This window comes from Opisthocomus hoazin, chromosome 28, assembly GCF_030867145.1.
Source record: "Opisthocomus hoazin isolate bOpiHoa1 chromosome 28, bOpiHoa1.hap1, whole genome shotgun sequence".
NCBI lineage: Eukaryota > Metazoa > Chordata > Aves > Opisthocomiformes > Opisthocomidae > Opisthocomus > Opisthocomus hoazin.
This window is the reverse complement of record NC_134441.1, coordinates 574,336-582,350: the sequence shown is the minus strand read 5'-3', so window position 1 is coordinate 582,350 and position 8,015 is coordinate 574,336.

The window sequence follows — 8,015 nt, the reverse complement described above, 5'->3', positions numbered from 1 at the left end:
TTCTAGGGCACCTGGCATTTCTTGTGGGAGGCACCTGGCATCTTGGTGGCCACCCAGCATCTTAATGGGCACCCAGCGTTACTTTTGGCAGGCACCTGGCATCGTGGTTGGCACCTGGTTTCTTCTTAGTCACCCGGCGTTTCTTTTGCTGGCCACGTGGCGTTTTGGTGGGCACCCGGTGTGTCATTTGGTGGGCACTCAGCATTTAATTTGGTCTGCACGTGATGTTTTGGAGGCCACCGTGCATCCCTGAGGGCAATCAGTGTATATTTGATAAGAATGTCACGATTTGGTGGCCACCTGGCATCTTGGTGGGAATCTAGCATTTCTTTTGCTGAGCACATGGCGGTTTTGTGGCCTCCTGGCATCTTGGTGGGCACCCAGCATTTATTTTGGTGAGTACCAGCATCTTGGTAAGGACCCAGCCTTTCTTTTGGTGGGCACCTGGAATATCTTTTGTACGGCATCTGGCATCTTGGTGGGCACCCAGCATTAGTTTTGGTGGGCACATGGTGTTTTGGTGGCCACCTGGCATTTGCTGTCGTGGGCACCTGGTGTATTGGTTGCCAGCTGAAATATTGATGGGCACCCAGCGTTTATTTTGGTGGCCATCTGCCATCTTGGTGCGCACCCAGTCTTTATCTTGGTGGCCACCTAAATGCTAACACCATGTTTTTCACCAGGTGGCCACCTGGCATCTTCATAAGCACCCAGCATTTCTTTGGTGGGCACCCAGCATTTTCTTTGGTGGGCATGTCACATTTTCATGGCCAACTGTCATCTTGATGGGCAACCAGACTTTATTTTGGTGGCCACCTGGCATTTTGTGTGCCACCTGGAATATTGTTGGGAACCCAGCGATATTTTTTGGTGGGTACGTGCCGCTTTGGTGACAAGCTGGCATCTTGTTGGGCACCCAGCATTTATTTTGCTGTGCACGTGGTCTTTTGGTGGGTCCCCAGTGTCTCTTTTGGTGGGCACCTGGCATTTTGGTGGGCACCTGGCAGCCTGGTGGGCACCCAGTGTTTATTTTCCTGGGCACATGTCTTTTTGGTGGCCAGCTGGCATCTTGTTGGGCACCCATCATTTATTTTTGTGCACACATGCCGTTTTGGTGGCCACCTGGCATGATGGTGGTCACCTGGCATAATTTTTGGTGGGCATCTGGCAATTATTGAGGTGAGTACATGGCATATCTTTAGGTGGCCACCTGGCAGCATTGTGTGCACCCAGCATTAGTTTTGGTCTGCATATGGTGTTTTGGTGGCCACCTGGCATTTCCTTTCGTGGGCACGTGGCTTATTGGATACCAGCTGGAATACTGATGGGCACCAAGTGTTTCATTTGTTGGCCAGCTGGAAACTTGGTGGGCACTTAGTCCTTATCTTAGTGGCCACCTAAATGCTAACCCCGTGTTTTTCAGCAGGTGGCCACCTGTCATCTTCATAAGCACCCAGCATTTTCTTTGGTGGGCATGTCGTGTTTTCGTGGCCAACTGCCATCTTGATAGGCAACCAGCCTTTATTTTGGTGGCCACCTGGCATTTATTTTAGTGGGCAGACGGCGTTTCTTTTGGTGATCACCTCGCATTTTGGGTGCCCCCTGGAAATTCTGTGGGAACCCAGCGATATTTTTTGGTGGGTACGTGGCATTTTGGTGACAAGCTGACATCTTGTTAGGCACCCAGCATCTATTTTGCTGTGTACGTGGTCTTTTGGTGGGTCCCCAGTGTCTCTTTTGGTTGGCATGTGGCATTAATCCTGGTGGGCACCCAGGGTTTTTATTGGTGGGCACCTGGCATTTCTTTTGGTGGGCATGGGGCATTTTGGTGGCCACCTGGCATCTTAATGGGCACCTGGCATTACTTTTGGTAGGTACCTGGCATCTTGGTGGGCACCTGGCTCCTTCTTACTCACCTGGTGTTTCTTTTGCTGGTCATGTGGCGTTTTGGTGGGCACCCGGTGTTTCCTTTGGTGGGCACCCGGCATTTCGTTTGTTCTTCACATGGCGTTCTGGTGGACACCGTGCATCCCTGTGGGCAACCAGCGTTTCTTTGGTAGTCATGTCATGATTTGGTGGCCACCTGGCATCTTGGTGGGCACCCAGTGTTTATTTTCCTGGGCACATGGCTTTTTGGTGGCCAGCTGGCATCTTGGTGTGAACGTAGTCCTTATCTTGGTGGCCACCTAAATGCTAACATAGTGTTTTTCACCAGGTGGCCACCTGGCATCTTCATAACCACCCAGCAATTACGTTGGTGCGCACCCTGCATCTCGGTGGGCACCCAGCATTTTCTTTGGTGGGCATGTCACATTTTCGTGGCCAACTGCCATCTTGATGGGCAAGCAGCCTTTATTTTGGTGGCCACCTGGCATTTATTTTAGTGGGCAGACGGTGTTTCTTTTGCTGTCCACCTGGCATTTTGTGTGCCACCTGGAATATTGGTGGGAAGCCAGCGATATTTTTTGGTGGGTACGTGCCGCTTTGGTGACAAGCTGGCATCTTGTTGGGCACCCAACATCTATTTTGCTGTGCACGTGGTCTTTTGGTGGGTCCCCAGTGTCTCTTTTGGTGGGCATGTGGCATTAATCGTGGTGGGCACCCAGGTTTTGTATTGGTGGGCACCTGGCATTTCTTTAGGTGGGCATGGGGCGTTTTGGTGGCCACCTGGCATCTTAATGTTCACCTGCTGTTACTTTTGGTAGGCACCTGGCATCTTGGTGGGCACCTGGCTCCTTCTTAGTCACCTGGCGTTTCTTTTGCTGTCCACGTGGCGTTTTGGTGGGCACCCGGTGTTTATTTTCCTGAGCACACGGCTTTTTGGTGGCCACCTGGCATCTTGGTGGGCACCTATCTTTTATTGGTTTTGCACACATGGCGTTATAGTGGCCACTTGGTATCTTTGTGCGCACCCAGCATTAGTTTTGGTGGCAACATGGTGTTCTGGTGGCCACCTGGCATCATGGTGGGCACCTGGCATATCTTTTGGTCGGCATCTGGCAATTATCGAGGTGAGCACATGGCGTTATACTGGCCACCTGGCATATTTGTGCACAGCCAGTATTAGTTTTGGTGGGCACATGGAGTTTTGGTGGCGGCCTGACATATTTATGGGCACCAAGAGTTTATTTTGGTGTGCAGCCGGCATCTTGGTGGGCACCCAGGATTTCTTTTCTTGGTGGCCACCTAAATGCTAACACCGTGTTTTTCACCAGGTGGCCACCTGGCATCTTCATAAGCACCCAGCATTTACGTTGGTGGGCACCCAGACTCTCGTTGGGCATCCAGCATTTTCTTTGGTGGGCATGTCACATTTTCGTGGCCAACTGCCATCTTGATGGGCAACCAGACTTTATTTTGGTGGCCACCTGGCATTTTGTGTGCCACCTGGAATATTGGTGGGAAGCCAGCGATATTTTTTGGTGGGTACGTGCCGCTTTGGTGACAAGCTGGCATCTTGGTGGGCACGCAGCATCTATTTTGCTGGGCACGTGGTCTTTTGTTGGGTACCCAGTGTCTCCTTTAGTGTTCTTGTGGCATTAATCGTGGTAGGCACCCTGGATTTGATTGGTGGGAACCCAGCATTTCTTTTGATGGACACAGGGTGTTTTTGTGGATACCTGTCATCTTCTAGGGCACCTGGCATTTCTTGTGGGAGGCACCTGGCATCTTGGTAGCCACCCAGCATTTTAATGGGCACCCAGCGTTACTTTTGGCAGGCACTTGGCATCGTGGTGGGCACCTGGCTTCTTCTTAGTCACCCGGCGTTTCTTTTGCTGGCCACGTGGCGTTTTGGTGGGCACCCGGTGTGTCATTTGGTGGGCACTCAGCATTTATTTTGGTCTGCACGTGATGTTTTGGAGGCCACCGTGCATCCCTGAGGGCAATCAGTGTATATTTGATAAGAATGTCACGATTTGGTGGCCACCTGGCATCCTGTTGGGAATATCGCATTTCTTTTGCTGAGCACATGGCGGTTTTGTGGCCTCCTGGCATCCTGGTGGGCACCCAGCATTTATTTTGGTGAGTACCAGCATCTTGGTAAGGACCCAGCCTTTCTTTTGGTGGGCACCTGGCATTATGGTGGCCAGCTGGCATCTTGGTGGGCACCCATCATTTATTTTTTTGCACACATGGCGTTTTGGTGGCCACCTGCCATCACGATGGGCACCTGGCATATCTTTTGGTGGGCATCTGGCATCTTTGTGTGCACCCAGCATTAGTTTTGGTGGGCACATGGTGTTTTGGTGGCCACCTGGCATTTGCTGTCGTGGGCACCTGGTGTATTGGTTGCCAGCTGAAATATTGATGGGCACCCAGCGTTTATTTTGGTGGCCATCTGCCATCTTGGTGGGCACCCAGTCTTTATCTTGGTGGCCACCTAAATGCTAACACCATGTTTTTCACCAGGTGGCCACCTGGCATCTTCATAAGCACCCAGCATTTCTTTGGTGGGCACCCAGCATTTTCTTTGGTGGGCATGTCACATTTTCATGGCCAACTGTCATCTTGATGGGCAACCAGACTTTATTTTGGTGGCCACCTGGCATTTTGTGTGCCACCTGGAATATTGTTGGGAACCCAGCGATATTTTTTGGTGGGTACGTGCCGCTTTGGTGACAAGCTGGCATCTTATTGGGCACCCAGCATTTATTTTGCTGTGCACGTGGTCTTTTGGTGGGTCCCCAGTGTCTCTTTTGGTGGGCACCTGGCATTTTGGTGGGCACCTGGCAGCCTGGTGGGCACCCAGTGTTTATTTTCCTGGGCACATGTCTTTTTGGTGGCCAGCTGGCATCTTGTTGGGCACCCATCATTTATTTTTGTGCACACATGCCGTTTTGGTGGCCACCTGGCATGATGGTGGTCACCTGGCATAATTTTTGGTGGGCATCTGGCAATTATTGAGGTGAGTACATGGCATATCTTTAGGTGGCCACCTGGCATCTTTGTGTGCACCCAGCATTAGTTTTGGTCTGCATATGGTGTTTTGGTGGCCACCTGGCATTTCCTTTCGTGGGCACGTGGCTTATTGGATACCAGCTGGAATACTGATGGGCACCAAGTGTTTCGTTTGTTGGCCAGCTGGAAACTTGGTGGGCACTTAGTCCTTATCTTAGTGGCCACCTAAATGCTAACCCCGTGTTTTTCACCAGGTGGCCACCTGTCATCTTCATAAGCACCCAGCATTTTCTTTGGTGGGCATGTCGTGTTTTCGTGGCCAACTGCCATCTTGATAGGCAACCAGCCTTTATTTTGGTGGCCACCTGGCATTTATTTTAGTGGGCAGACGGCGTTTCTTTTGGTGATCACCTCGCATTTTGGGTGCCCCCTGGAAATTCTGTGGGAACCCAGCGATATTTTTTGGTGGGTACGTGGCATTTTGGTGACAAGCTGACATCTTGTTAGGCACCCAGCATCTATTTTGCTGTGTACGTGGTCTTTTGGTGGGTCCCCAGTGTCTCTTTTGGTTGGCATGTGGCATTAATCCTGGTGGGCACCCAGGGTTTTTATTGGTGGGCACCTGGCATTTCTTTTGGTGGGCATGGGGCGTTTTGGTGGCCACCTGGCATCTTAATGGGCACCTGGCATTACTTTTGGTAGGTACCTGGCATCTTGGTGGGCACCTGGCTCCTTCTTACTCACCTGGTGTTTCTTTTGCTGGTCATGTGGCGTTTTGGTGGGCACCCGGTGTTTCCTTTGGTGGGCACCCGGCATTTCGTTTGTTCTTCACATGGCGTTCTGGTGGACACCGTGCATCCCTGTGGGCAACCAGCGTTTCTTTGGTAGTCATGTCATGATTTGGTGGCCACCTGGCATCTTGGTGGGCACCCAGTGTTTATTTTCCTGGGCACATGGCTTTTTGGTGGCCAGCTGGCATCTTGGTGTGAACGTAGTCCTTATCTTGGTGGCCACCTAAATGCTAACATAGTGTTTTTCACCAGGTGGCCACCTGGCATCTTCATAACCACCCAGCAATTACGTTGGTGCGCACCCTGCATCTCGGTGGGCACCCAGCATTTTCTTTGGTGGGCATGTCACATTTTCGTGGCCAACTGCCATCTTGATGGGCAACCAGACTTTATTTTGGTGGCCACCTGGCATTTATTTTAGTGGGCAGATGGCATTTCTTTTGGTGGCCACCGGGCATTTTGTGTGCCACCTGGAAAATTGGTGGGCACCAGGCGATTCTTTTTGGTGGCTATGTGGCCTTAGGTGACAACCTGGCATATTGTTGGGCATCCAGCATTTGATTTGATAGGCACATGGCCTTTTGGTGGGTCCCCAGTGCCTCCTTTGGTGTTCTTGTGGCATTAATCGTGGTGGGCACCCAGGGTTTTTATTGGTGGGCACCTGGCATTTCTTTTGGTGGGCATGCGGCATTTTGTTGGTCACCTGGCATCTTAATGGGCACCCGCTGTTACTTTTGGTAGGCACCTGGCATCTTGGTGGGCACCCAGCATGTATTTTACTGAGTACAATGCCTTTCGGTGGCTACCCAGTGTCTCTTTTGGTGGGCTTGTGCCACTAATCATGGTGGACACCCTGGTTTTTCATTGGTGGGCACCCAGCATTTCTTTTGATGGGCACAGGGTGTTTTTGTGGATACCTGTCATCTTCTAGGGCACCTGGCATTTCTTGTGGGAGGCACCTGGCATCTTGGTGGCCACCCAGCATCTTAATGGGCACCCAGCGTTACTTTTGGCAGGCACCTGGCATCGTGGTTGGCACCTGGTTTCTTCTTAGTCACCCGGCGTTTCTTTTGCTGGCCACGTGGCGTTTTGGTGGGCACCCGGTGTGTCATTTGGTGGGCACTCAGCATTTAATTTGGTCTGCACGTGATGTTTTGGAGGCCACCGTGCATCCCTGAGGGCAATCAGTGTATATTTGATAAGAATGTCACGATTTGGTGGCCACCTGGCATCTTGGTGGGAATCTAGCATTTCTTTTGCTGAGCACATGGCGGTTTTGTGGCCTCCTGGCATCTTGGTGGGCACCCAGCATTTATTTTGGTGAGTACCAGCATCTTGGTAAGGACCCAGCCTTTCTTTTGGTGGGCACCTGGAATATCTTTTGTACGGCATCTGGCATCTTGGTGGGCACCCAGCATTAGTTTTGGTGGGCACATGGTGTTTTGGTGGCCACCTGGCATTTGCTGTCGTGGGCACCTGGTGTATTGGTTGCCAGCTGGAATATTGATGGGCACCCAGCGTTTATTTTTGTGGCCATCTGCCATCTTGGTGGGCACCTAGTCTTTATCTTGGTGGCCACCTAAATGCTAACACCGTGTTTTTCACCAGGTGGCCACCTGGCATCTTCATAAGCACCCAGCATTCCTTTGGTGGGCACCCGGCATCTTGGTGGGCACCCAGCATTTTCTTTGGTGGGCATGTCACATTTTCATGGCCAACTGTCATCTTGATGAGCAAGCAGCCTTTATTTTGGTGGCCACCTGGCATTTATTTTAGTGGGCAGACGGTGTTTCTTTTGCTGTCCACCTGGCATTTTGTGTGCCACCTGGAATATTGGTGGGAAGCCAGCGATATTTTTTGGTGGGTACGTGCCGCTTTGGTGACAAGCTGGCATCTTGTTGGGCACCCAACATCTATTTTGCTGTGCACGTGGTCTTTTGGTGGGTCCCCAGTGTCTCTTTTGGTGGGCATGTGGCATTAATCGTGGTGGGCACCCAGGTTTTGTATTGGTGGGCACCTGGCATTTCTTTAGGTGGGCATGGGGCGTTTTGGTGGCCACCTGGCATCTTAATGTTCACCTGCTGTTACTTTTGGTAGGCACCTGGCATCTTGGTGGGCACCTGGCTCCTTCTTAGTCACCTGGCGTTTCTTTTGCTGTCCACGTGGCGTTTTGGTGGGCACCCGGTGTTTCCTTTGGTGGGCACCCGGCATTTAATTTGGTCTACACATGGCGTTCTGCTGGCCACCTTGCATCACTGTGGTCAACGGGCGTTTCTTGGTTAGGCATGTCATGATTTGGTGGACACCTGGCCTCTTGGTGGGCAC